This window comes from Bidens hawaiensis, unplaced genomic scaffold (assembly GCF_021521415.1).
Source record: "Bidens hawaiensis isolate Kalapana, Puna unplaced genomic scaffold, B.hawaiensis_p1.1 tig00023874_1, whole genome shotgun sequence".
Lineage (NCBI taxonomy): Eukaryota > Viridiplantae > Streptophyta > Magnoliopsida > Asterales > Asteraceae > Bidens > Bidens hawaiensis.
The window spans coordinates 122,958-136,684 of NW_027493759.1; the positions used below are offsets into that span (position 1 = coordinate 122,958).

At 36.0% G+C, this 13,727-nt stretch overlaps 2 pseudogenes across 1 annotated transcript in view; both read right to left on the bottom strand.

Annotated features, from left to right (window-relative positions):
• Nucleotides 1–13,727, bottom strand: part of LOC143568289 (cellulose synthase A catalytic subunit 1 [UDP-forming]-like) — a 209,075-nt pseudogene that overhangs the window by 85,272 nt on the left and 110,076 nt on the right. The window lies entirely within an intron of this gene.
• Nucleotides 11,200–12,754, bottom strand: LOC143568267 (F-box/kelch-repeat protein At3g23880-like; annotated as a pseudogene).

A 13,727-nucleotide genomic window follows, 5' to 3' on the forward strand; every position in this document is an offset into this window, starting at 1 on the left:
CGCCATTTCCATCCACCGCCGCCACCACCAACCACCACCATTGCCGTCCACCGCCGTCGTTACTGTCACACCCCGACCAATGAAGGCGGAAACGTCGAGGCGCGACATGATTGCTCATCGCACAATGACACTATAAAGTTACAATATTTAAACAACTCATTTAAATTCATATCATCATAAATAACATAACAATTGTTCATACAAAATGTCAAATAGATAGATAAACAAATAACTTGTTCTTTTATTTTCTAATATTCTAAAGCCAAGATAATAAGTTTCTTCAAGTAATCCAATCAAGCTAACATCAAACCTGTAACATTGCATAAAATAGAGTTTGTTAACACGAAGGTTGGTGAGCAATTTTCATAGTTTTGGACAATAAGTATATAGTATGAAATCCACAACTAGTATATGAAAACAATAAATAATAGCAACAATTTAGAGAATAAAACCGTCAATAAGAATACATTGACGACAATAATGAAATCGTCAATAAGAATACATTAACGACACCTTTCTATATGGGGATACCATATATACTCGGAATTAACGTATGATCATACTTTGATGAGGCTACCCGCCTTAGCATTCAAGAGGCTACCCGCCTTAGCATTCAAGAATTTGCACATAATCATATAAAGCATATAACACCAAATCGAGCATTTATTTAAGTAAACATATACAATACGTGTTGTGGTTTAAGACTCAAGTATAAATCATTTGAATTTGAATAAGTATGCAATGCCACCCCCAAAACGAAAGATGGAAAACGGGGGATGAAAAAGTACTCACATTAACAAGTAACTTGAAAGATAGTGTCGTGAATAATCGGAGAGATCGGTTTAACGAGCAAGACCTATATTAAACGGCTCTTGTGTTAGTAGGTAGTCTTGGAAGGGTTTAAAATAAAATACATAACAAATAAAGTAAATAAATAAAGTTTAAGATTTAAAATGTAAATATTTGAGAAATTAAAAAAAAACGAGTTTTGTAAAATAAGTTTACTCGAAACCGGGTCTCGGTATTCTATTCATTAGTTTTTTTCTTTTTTTTACTCAACCTATGTTAAGTAATAATGTGGGTTAAAATGCGATATTGCAAAACCTTTGGTTATAAGAATACCAAAACGAGGTTTAAACGAGTGTTCGGGTTTGTCGGTTCGAGACTTGATAATTGACCAAGCTCACAGTTAACTTCCCAAAATAATAAATGTTATGAGATAACTCAATAAAATCAAAATACACTTAACTAAGTATGTAGTTCTATTGTGAAGAACCTTAACGTTCGTTAAGCGAGTATACGACCTTATCGGTTCGAACTTGTTATAAGATCAAGTTGGTTACCGACATGCCAAGTATGTTTAGAAATTAACTAAAATTGATTTAAAATATAATCTTGAAGAAAAATATGAGTTTTGGTGGCTAAAAACACACTTGTGTGTCTTAAGCGAGTGAACTCGGTTTAGTTCGGTTTTTGGTTCGGTCCTTGACTCGGAATAAGACCGAGGATGGTTACCACATACCCAATTACCATGGAACTTGTAAAATAACTTATAAATAATAATACTCAAGTTTTACATTCAAAAAATTAACAATAAAGCTTTTAAACAAAAGTTCGGTTTTTGGTTCGGTCCTTGACTCGGAATAAGACCGAGGATGGTTACCACATACCCAATTACCATGGAACTTGTAAAATAACTTATAAATAATAATATTCAAGTTTTACATTCAAAAAGTTAACAATAATGCTTTTAAACAAAAGTTCGGTTTTTGGTTCGGTTCTCAACTTGGGATGAAACCGAGGCTAGTCACCACATACCCAATACCATGGAACTTGACAAATATGAAAAATAAACTAAAATATGTAGAATTTAAGCAAGTATAACAAGTTATATGGTTAGATTTGTTAAATATATAAACAAGGACTACAAAGTCCTCCATGTAACCTTGCCTTACTAGTCCGACATTTCAACCGGCCGAGACCGGATAAATGAAAGACCGAAGGTAAACAAGGAGTGTATTATATATATGTTGTAACATCAAGCTTTAAGTGTTGATAAGTTAGTTAAAATGAAAGATTAGCTTATGAAGAACAACCTTAGAATTCAAGAATTTGAAAGAGAAATGAAGAAATGAGCAAGCACAAATGAAGAAGATGGGTGTGTATATATAGAGTAAGTTGAATGGGTCTTTAATAAAGGGTGTTTCATGAAAATGGGTTGGTTATAGACCCAAGAAAGCACAAACTACAAATTGGTCCTTCAAGTCTCCATTTTGGTAGTTTTAGTCCCTGGAGTTCATTTTGAGCGTTTTCGGGGAATTTTAAGAACCGAAAAGGGTGTTTTTTTTATCCAACAACTATAAAACAAATATTTAACATACAATTCATCATTTTGATAATATCGAAAGGTTCGGGATACAAAACGGGTCGGGTTTACATTAAGAATACAAGTATAAAATAACCCGAAATTGACAAATGTCACATTTACCGCCACCAACCATCGCCATAAGTGTCAGCCGCCCACCATCAACCACCACCATTGTCGTCCACCGCTGCCATGACCACCACCAACCATCACCATCAGTGCCAGCCGCCCACCACCGCCACCATCAACCATTGCCCCCGCCCGTCACCACCACCACCCGACGTCCACCGTCACCACTGCCCACCTCCTACCACCTCCACCGCCCACCCCCAACACCACCACCCACCTACAACCACCATTATCTCATGTTGCCCACCACCACCATCCACTATCACCACCCACCAATGCCATGACCGCCACCATCACAACCGCCACTTACTACCATTTTAATTTTATTTTTTCTTTTTTTCCTACCTATCAAACAACACAAGCAATCATTCATTTCATTCCCATGTAGTAATCAAACATCTCATTGGAATGGTAATAACTCATTCCATTCCTTTGTCCATTCCATTACCACGTTTATTCCATTATGTTGTCCAATCCATTGCCTTATACTAAACAGACCCTTACACACTTTGTTATATAACTTGGATTTGGATCAAATACAAATGAAATTAACGTGCTAAACGTAAGAATCAAGTAGAGTAGTTATATATACAAGTAGAGTAATTATATAATTACATAATAGAATAATTACGTAATTACTCTATTATATAATTATATAATTACTCTACTTGTATATATAAATACTCTACTTGATTCTCACGTTTAGCACGCTAATTTTATTTGTACATCAACTGTAGATATAAAGTTCTAATATTACATGCTTAAATGTCAAAAGTCTTTACACACTCTCAAGCACTAATTCAAGCCTGCTAACCTGGGGTACAAGTAGGAAACAAAAAGGGATATGTTATTCATACATCTTTTGGTTCTACATACGATCGTATAGGGGCTATACTATCGTATGAAACCCCATATTAAAGGGGGTGTGGATTAGACAGGGGTGTGTGAATAACTATAGCCAACAAAAAAAGGTACGCCTAAACAAAAATTGTCCGTTGGACGGATAAAGAGTAATAAAAATGACATATTTATTTTAATAAAAATGCCTAAATTTTAAAGTTCTTTTTGGGAAAAAGTTCACGATTATCATAAGCAAAGTTTACCAATTTCAAAGTCAAATATCACATACCGTATGTTGCTACACATTTGCTATGCAGTTTTAACAATCTATTATTGTTATTTGATTTCCGAGATTCATAAATTGTTTTTTCTTATTCCATCTTTTACACTACTTCATTAGACTATGTGTTATCAGGGCTTCGTTGGAGACTTCAGTGAGAAAAAAGTACTGCCACGTAGGTGACACATAAGCACACTTTTTCTCACCTATAAATACAAAAAAATGAGTGTAATGGAAGGGGCTTTGTTGGCAGATTAATTGATGATTAAGTTATCATTATTTAATTATTATTATTTATTTATGTTAGTTTATATATTAACAAATGTAATTAAATATTATTATTAAATACATTTAAAGTTAAATAAAAGTTAAAGTTTCATTAAAGTCTACATAAAATATAAAATTAAAATAGATAAAAAAACCCAAAATATGAGGAAGAGTAAATAAGCAAATTAAAAACCACTTATCTTAAAATACTAATAAAAGAAAATGTTAAACTTAGGTGTCAATCTCACATTTCAACTAATTCCTAATCTTTCATCTCATTCATTCTAGCTATTCATGGGTCATGGGTCAAACCATTTTGTCAAATGGGTTATAACATAGTGTAGATTATATTCATTATTGAATCAAGTGTCATTTTCATACTTAAGATTTGACCAACTACACAACTTTAGTACTTTTTTTTTACTTTTTTGCAAATCAACACCTGGTGTTTCCAAAATCATACTATTTTAGTACTTTTCGTTAACTCTGTTTGTGTTTTCTATTAAGTCTACATTAAATTAATTCACAAATATTTTGAGAATCACAACTGAAATAACAGACCTTATTTATTTTTATCATCTGATAAAATCCGTGTAATACACGGGTTCAAAAGCTAGTTGAAGTGATAAAGAAAGATTAAATATATGATAAAATCACTGGTTGAAGTTTTACGGATTAGTTTTATTTTCCTACTCTTCTTTCTTTTTAACTTTTACCACATTTTTAGATGAATTTCTTTAAACATTGGGCTCATTTAAGTTTTGTAGAGGCCCAAGTTCATTTAGTTTTAATATAGGTTATATTATGTCCACCGTCCACGGTCCACACTCTGTTTCTTAGCAGCGCCGTAGCCGTATCAATCACACTATCATTGCTGGAGATGCTGTTGACAAACCTGACTTGGATGCCGATGATCTCCATCTTCAAGCCAATCACAAAAACTAAAATAAAAAAGAGAATCATCATCTCTCCCCCACGCCCGCGACTCGCCCTCCGGGCACCGCCCCGCGCCCCCGTCTGCGCCAGTGTGTGGCGGGATTCCACCTTGGCGCCCTCCGACGTGGCCATCTTTGGCGCCCTTTAACGATATGGTAGCACATAGCCTTATACATGGAATACTTTTATTTCACAAACTTATACATATTATACATTCACATACGTATATGTACGTTAGAACGTATAACTTAAAACAACCCCTTATAATTCTATAAGTATATATAACTCTAATGCTAAACATGTATGTGCATAATTGCATAATAAGTATGAGTTAGAAAAATGGAAGTACTCCCCGTATGGTGAAGTTATATAAAATATGGATGAAAAAACAAATGTTGGAGCCTCGTTGAACAAAAAACATATTCAAGCCGTTGGAGATGCGTAGCAAATGTATAGCAACTTACTACACGTTTGTTTGCTATGCTTTTTCTATAAAATAAACATTGCGTCGGAAATGTGTAAAAAATGTATAGTGCGCAAGTTGCTGTATATTGCTACGCATTTTCAACAATATGATATTCTTATTCGATTTCTGAGGTTCATAAATTGTTTTTTTCTTATTCCAACTTTTACACAACTTCATTATACATGGAATACTTTTACTTCACACAAACTTATACATATGATATGCTCACATACGTATGTGAGTGCATTAAAACTTATAACTTAAAGCAACCTATTATAATTAATTCTATAAGCATAACTGTAATGTTAAACATGTATGTACGTAATTGTATAATATGTTTCAGTTACAAAAATGAAAGTATATGGCAAAGTTATACAAAATATGGATGAGAAAAACAAACGTTGGAGCCTCGTTAAACAAAACATATTTAAGCCATTGGAAATGCGTAGCAACTTGTTAATCATTTTGCATTTTCTATAAAATACATGTTGCGTTAGAAATGCATGGCAAATGTATAGCAAGTTGCTACATATTTGCTACGCGTTTTCAACAAAGTAAATGTCACGTTGAATGTGTCGGATTTTAAAAATTAAATCGACGTTACGCATTTTCCGACAAATTTCCAACATAGTTTGTATTATTATTTTGATAAACATATTAAAAAATATAATTATAAAATTAGCTTGTTGTGTTGGAATTGCATCCGAAAATCCGACACATTTTTGACACTATTTATATTAGGAGTGTTCAAAGTCGGATATCTGGAGTTTTGGATATCCGAACCTTTCGGATAGTGGATTTCACTGTCCGAATCCGAAATTCTAAAAAAGCAAAAATTGATTCAAAATAAAATTCTTTTTACACCAAATGCGTTCATATATTCAACACCAGATCTAACACCAAATAAAAGTCTTAACTCCAAATATGGTCCAATATATTCAAATATGTTCAGATATTCAACATGTAATGTCAAAATCTGTTAATACATTCAACAAATCAGGTCTGTGAATCTTTAATCAAGATAACTCAAAACCATCGAAGCAAAGAATGTATGAATCTTGTTGTCCGTGCGTTCGTACTCACTAGCGGCGACCTCACAAACGAGCAAACAAGCTTGTTGTCGTCTTTTCGAAGGCTCAATAAACAAATGAAGTTGTGTCGAAGAACAAACAAGAGATGAAAAGGAGGGGCGACAGCTGTAAGGAAAGAGCAGTCAATATGGTAGAAAGAAATCCATAATTAGGCTTAGTACTTAGTTGCCTTAATGGGCTAGTACTTGTGGCTGGGCAATTCGCAACATTACTCCCACGTTTAACCTTCACCTTTTCTTCAAATTGCAAATCGGGAAACTGTTTTAGTAAAGTCGAAGTATTAGTATCCTCCCATGTTATTGTTGCCGAGTCCGCCAGTAGCCCATTCGATTGGACCAAACATTGATCTGTTGAGGTGCCGAAGTTGGTAACTGTTCGCACATCAAAAATATAAGTTGGTTGGAGAATCTATGAAGCGGTTGAGTCATCTAAATGGAGTGTGGTGATTTTGTTTAAATTGTTCAACCAAGTTTAGTTAATTAACCAACCCAATAGCAAGTTATTTCCAATGAAAAGAAACCGAGAAAAATTGATTTGAGTTAATCAAGCATAGCCAAACTGATTAAATAAATTGAACAGACAATTGAATCCAAAAAGGCTTAATATGCCCACAAAATTCAGTCCAAATATAAAAACAATAAGAATGAAATGGTTACTCACACGAACTCTGCACCTGAGATATTACAATCAAAATAGCCAATCATAATAACGAATAAAAGTAATAAACTTCATTGAGTTAATTAGCCAAACCTCAAAGAGTGAACGAGCAAACGAGTAAACAAACACTTTGGCGTGCCCACAACCTGGAAACGAACCAACTGAAATTTACATTTTGTTGCTCCTCCTTTGAAATTGGAATTATCGTGTGCCTTTTCTTTTATTTACTACGTGGACAGCCAAGTGCAAGGCCCACATTATTATTTTCCTTACAAGCCCACAATCACCTAGGCCTAGACGTACACAAAAAAACCGGTTCCGGACCCGAACCGGTGGAACCGACTCGGAACCGGTTCCGATTCGCACCCGGTATACCCCATACCCGGTTAGGGTATTATAATACCCGGATAACCCTACCCGGACCCATGTATTTGTCAAAAAATCGGTTCCCACCCGGAATCGGTTCCAGCCCGATTTTGGTTCCTACCTGAAATAACCGGTTCCGCTGGGTTTTTTACGAAAAAGAGCCGTTGTAACCGGTTCCAACGGTAATATTACCGTTGGAACCGGTTTTTGAGCTAAAAAACTATATAAAGGGTTGGATGATCACTTGTTTTATCATTCCAACTCAAAAACATCAAGCAAACTAATCGGTTTACACTTTACACTCCAATTTTTTTCACTTCCATTCCACCACCACTCGATAACTAGTTATTATGGCAAAAACAAGGGCAAAAGAAAAGCGGTGGCTACCGATTCCGTTTTTATTGACCCGGTTCATGCCGAAGATGACGTCGGAGTTGCAAAGATCCTCCCTCATAACCGCAACGAAGAAGTATGGCGAAATTGGGATTTGGTTGAGTTGCTTAATGGAGACATTAAGGCTCGTTGCAAATTGTGTGGCACTTATTTAAAGCATAATTCAAACTCTACTTTAAAGAAGCACATTGAGAAGAAATTTTGCAAGGCGTTGAAAGAAGTTCCCGCCACGGTCCAAGCCGAATTGGGTAAAGATGGGGCAATATTTCGTTACAACGTGAAAGCGGTTCACGATAGGATGGCGAAGTTCGTGATTCAACAAGGTTTGCCGTTAAACCACTTCGACAACCCTCAATTGACGGCCTTGATTAGAGAGACTCTTCAACCGCGCTACACCCATGTAAGTTGTACCACTCTTCGATGTTATTGTTTAAAGTTGTGGGAATGTGCCAAAAAATATTTAATTGATTTTTTTGACACTTTACAAACGGGTGTCAACTTAACTAGCGATGTTTGGTCGGCACCCCATGGGTTACCGGAATCGTACCTTTGTGTGACCGCGCATTGGATCAATCTGGTATCTTGGCAAATGATGAAACGCACCATTGCGTTTGAAAACTTTCCGTTTCCACATACCGCCGAAAAATTGTTTGAAATTTTGGATGAGGTAATAACCACTTTTAACTTGAGAAAAAAAAAATTTCAATGTCGTTTGATAACGCATATAACAATACAAAAGCGGTAGACAAGTTATATATAAAATATACACCACTTTGCTACAGAAAGTTTTTTCATACTCGATGTGTTGCCCACATTATCAATTTGGTTGTTCAAGATGGTCTTGACAACGAAACCATGGAAGGCGGTTTGAGATTATTTAGGTTGATGTTACAAGATATTTTCAAAAGTGGAAAAAGAAGACATCTTGAATACAAAAACTATTGCAAGTCGGTGGATAGAAAATATTTGGGGCCGAATTGGGACGTTCCAACCCGTTGGAACTCGACTTGTAATATGCTCGCTTGTGCTTTTTCCCAAAAACAAACTATACAAGCGTTTCATAGAACGCTTGTGGATCGTTGCGAAGCCAATATGTTTCCAAACGGTGCTTGGGATAATATCGGTTACTTCTTAGAGTATCTTGATGTTTTTAAAATCGCAACAACTAAATTGTCGGGGGTTTACTATCCTACTAGTTGTTGGGTTTTGCAAGAATTATACAACATCTCCTTGAATTTCAAAGACTTTTAAAACAAAAATGACCTTTTCGAGCACATTGTTGACCCAATGAAGAAGAAGTTCCTAAAATATTTTGAAGGAATACCACCCGTGTTTACTTGTGCCGCCGCTTTAAACCCCTACATAAATGTTGCCGGGGTTGAGGCGTTGATCGAGGAAATATATGACAACATGGATGCGCACGAGATCGATCCAATGGCGTCGACGGAAGCAAAGGTTCTTTCAACAAATCCCTTCAAGAAATCTATGACCATTACTTCAAAATTTATGGTCCAAGCTCAAAGTCGACTTTTGTGAGGCAAGCAACATCAAGTAAGCCATGCAAGGATAAGCTTATAAACATGATGAATGCGGTTCGTGAGTCGGTGGCTAAGCGGAAAAGGGGTAACACACCAACTAGTGAACTTGGCCGATATAGTGGAGCAAACTATGGAGAAGGTGCAACGGTCGAGGACGTTCGCAACCTTGACATTTTGGCATGGTGGAAAGGAAAGCAAAACGAATTTCCTATTCTTTCCGCCATGTCTCGTGACTTGCTAAGCGTCCAAGCTTCAATGGTTGCTTCGGAATCGGTTTTTTCACTTGGTGGAAGGATATTATCGATGCGAAGAACCAAACTCACTCCCGAGTCCTTAGAGATGTGCATTTGCCTAAAGGATCATTTGGACGCGGTGGATCGTATACAAGACAAGGCGAACTTTGAAGACGAAATACCACTTGAACGTCCAATTCAAGAGATGGAAGAAGAATCTTCGGGTGAAGAAGATGAAGTCGTAGAACTCGACTAATTTTAATTTGTATTTTTTGTATTTGTTCTAATCATTTTTGTATTTGTTCTAATCATTTATGTATTATGTAACACGAATCAATTAATTAATGTAACAAGTTTTTTAAAGTGTTATTTGTTTGTGTTAAATAAAAAACTTGTCTTAAACACTTAAAACTAACTTTTAAACATATATATATATTTATAGAACATTAAACAACAAACATTATTGCAAAACGATTAAGTACAAACATTATTAAACATAAAACTAAGAATAACAAACATTGTTCGTTGTTTTCGTCCCGCCATCTACGACCATCAAGCTTTGTTACCGGTGGCGGGGGCTTGACTTGTAGAGCCGGACGACTCCCCAGCTTCTCCTTTTTTGGCATCCAAATGCTTTTTTTCCTTGCAATACTTATTGGTATGCTTTCGAATGGTGGAATTCGATGCCGCCTTCAAAAACTTTTCGGAGTATTTGCATCGCGTCATCTCCTGTGTGTCGGTCATGACACACAGGTCATAGTGAACCCAAACCTCGGGGCATCTCGGGGTGTCGATAACCATAACAACTTCGTCGTTGGTTGCCATTGGTAATGGTAAGTGGTTTAACAAGAAATTGAAGTGTTTAACAAGTTCGGGGAGTTGGTTAACAAGTTCAAAACCTAGTATGTCTATATATAGTAAGTGGGGGTGGGTATAAACATTCAAAACCGGTTCCAACGGTCTAAAAACGGTAAAATAGCCGTTGGAACCGGTTTCCAACGGTCAAAAATGATTTAAACTAGGAAAACCCGCCGGAACCGGTTTTCAGGTATAAACCGGACCCGGTTCCTACCCTACCCGGTTCCACTGGTTCCTGATATTTGCCTACCGGGTCGGGTTTTGTTTCATTTTGTACCTGGTTCTTAAAAAACCGGTTCCTACCCGGTTCCGGGTTTAAAAAAAACCGATTTGTGCACGACTACCTAGGCCACTTAATCAGCTCACAAGGCCCACATTGTTTTGTTCATAGTATGTATATATTGTGTTTTTGTTCTTTAAATAATTGTATAGTGTTTCATTAATCAAAAATCACAAACTAACAACATGACATAAAGAAACCTCATAAAAGAGTTGGTAAACTCACAACCACACATGAAACAGAAGACAACACATACTATTAGTGGCGAAGCTGGGACGAGTTTGTCGGAGGGGTCAGACTCAAAATGTATTTAAAAATTCATAAACAAGGGACCGGGCTCAAATTTTAAGCCGAAAACAAGTAAATTTACACTACGTAAAAATATTTTCGGGTGATAATAGTTAAATTTACACCACTATAAAAAAACAGGGGGGACTGGGCCACCCCGGGCTCTCACTAACTCTCACCCCTGCATACTACTATTTCATACTATGTAGTATGTACCTATATATATTGTCAAATCATTCAACATGTTCATCATCCTTCCTGTCTGCATGCCCTTCATCCAACAAAGCTAGACTCTCTTTGTATCCACCAACATAAATTGCGTCTTCAATGACAAACCGTGTGTACCAGTTAAGAAAATAACCGACATTGTAGTCATAGATCTTCAAATCTCCATATCTAGATCCCATGATTATACCTGCATCGTCTCTCAATTGCAAAACACGCCCCATATCATTATGATAATGAACGTCATAAATCAATGTCCAAGATGACGCGTTCTTATACTCTCTCATAGCGCATATGATATAGCTACATATACCAGGAACTGACAACCTAGCACGACTTGAATATATGACAGCCAAACATCCTCTGACCACACTCACCTTAAGAAACATCGCGGGTTTTTTGACCAAATATTTTGGCAACTCAATTACACCAAAAAGCTCGGTACTCATGTCAAATGTACTGATCGAAGAATTTGACTCCCCGACTGCCCAATCGCATATGATCGATAAACACTTGTGACCACGCATCGAGACACATGGAGTAAAAGGTCAAATCATGAGGAAACCTCACTACTCTTGAAAGTCCACTATTGACACTGTACACCTCCACCTGAAATGGTCACAATTTATGCCAATTTCTATTTCTATACTTTATATATAAACAAGCTAACATGTCATTTGACATGACAATCCTTGTTTTTAAAGCAAATAGTTCATAGTGATCATTCTATTAAGACTCGGAAAAGGTTATAAATAGAAAAAATGTTTACACCAGATAAAGTAGGGTATTAAGAGGGCGAGAATATAGCAAGTCTTTCCTCTATCCCATAAGATAGAGAGACCGCCTCTTAATGAGACCATGACTCTAAAGATAAAAATAATAAAGCAAACAAAATCAATAATAATTGTTATTGTTATAATAACAGTTACGAACTAATACTAATAACAGTGATGCACTACCGGTATTAGTAAGTACTATGTTAAGCAACATTTACCTGAGGTGTAGAGAATAGACGATAATCATAAGCCAATCTAACAACCTTAAAATCATCGGTTTTCTTGTCATACCCAAACCCATAAACAAGGCGCAAGTGTTGCACATCGCTCGAGTGAAACATAGAGGGAGTTAGAGTCAACTGTTTTCTGATTGAAGAGTTCCATAGAATGACTTTATCTTGTCTAGATTCACATTTATCATGAGAGAGGCATATGACACCGTTGACACACCCGATTATCTTGAAAAAGGATTTGGGGCAAATTTTACAATAGTCGAAAGGAAATTCAACTAGAGTATCAGGGTCTAGGGATAAAGATTCATCGTCAAAATGCACGCTATACACTTCCTTGTTCCCAATAACATCAAAGTGTCGAATAAATTGCGTCGGTTTAAATTGTTGAAAACTTTGAGGTGCATTAGTTTGAATTTATTAGAAGAAATCAAAGAACGCCAAGATTTGCACACTGACCGGAAACGAAGAAGTGATTTTGATGGTAGTCTTGAAAGGATGTCAAAGATCAACTCCTCGGGAAAGTGACTAGTCATTGTTATTTCTAGAGAGAAAAGAACAAATCTTTTTTACTGATTTAGAATGTGAATGAGTTTTCTAAGTGAATTGAGTTGTCATCTTTTGATATATGTAGTGAATTGAGTAGATATCATATAGATATGAACAGAAATTTGGTGAAAGAGCATTTAAGCAATACCTATATATAGGATTTGGTACCGGTACGTGCAATGAATTTAGAAGATATCCTATAGTTTTCTTATCGCTTCATGTTGTATGTTATCCGGATAGTAGGCATGTTCACGGTCCGGTTTTTGTAGTTTTTGGGTCAAACCGTGAACCAAATCGTTACTAACGATTTTTGATTTTTGTAAACCAAGACCAAACTGCGGAACTTTTAAACTGAATCGAACCAAAACGTTAATTACGGTTTGGTTCCCGATTGGTTTCACGGTTTGGGTGTATTAGGCTGTGAATAATTTGCAAAAGTTTTAACATATTTAAATACAATTAACCACAGCCATATTTAAACACAAGCTGCCCGGAAAATATAACTCAGATAGCAGTCGTAATAGTACATCAAAAAGGTGCCAAAAAAACATTATAAGGTATTTGTTGCTGTTCAAAAATATGTTATCCAAACTCCACCTCCAAGTGTAATCCAAACTCAACTCTCACCATTTAAAGCATATAAAAATAAACCAAGATATGCATATTATATGCATTGCCAGTATATATTTAATACAAATATTGATATATAATATAAAATATATAAAAATTTAAATATAAAATTATATTATACAGTCCGGTCCGGTTTATACGAATGGTTTTTGGTACAAACCGTAACCAAATTGGTAGATACGGTTTGGAATTTTTGACCGACCGAAAATTGAAGAAAAAAAAAACAACTGTGAAACCGAACCAATGGTTTTTTGGGCTGCTTTACGGTTTCAAACCGAACCGTGAACACCCCTACCGGATACTATGCTTTTGTCACACCCTGCCATAGGG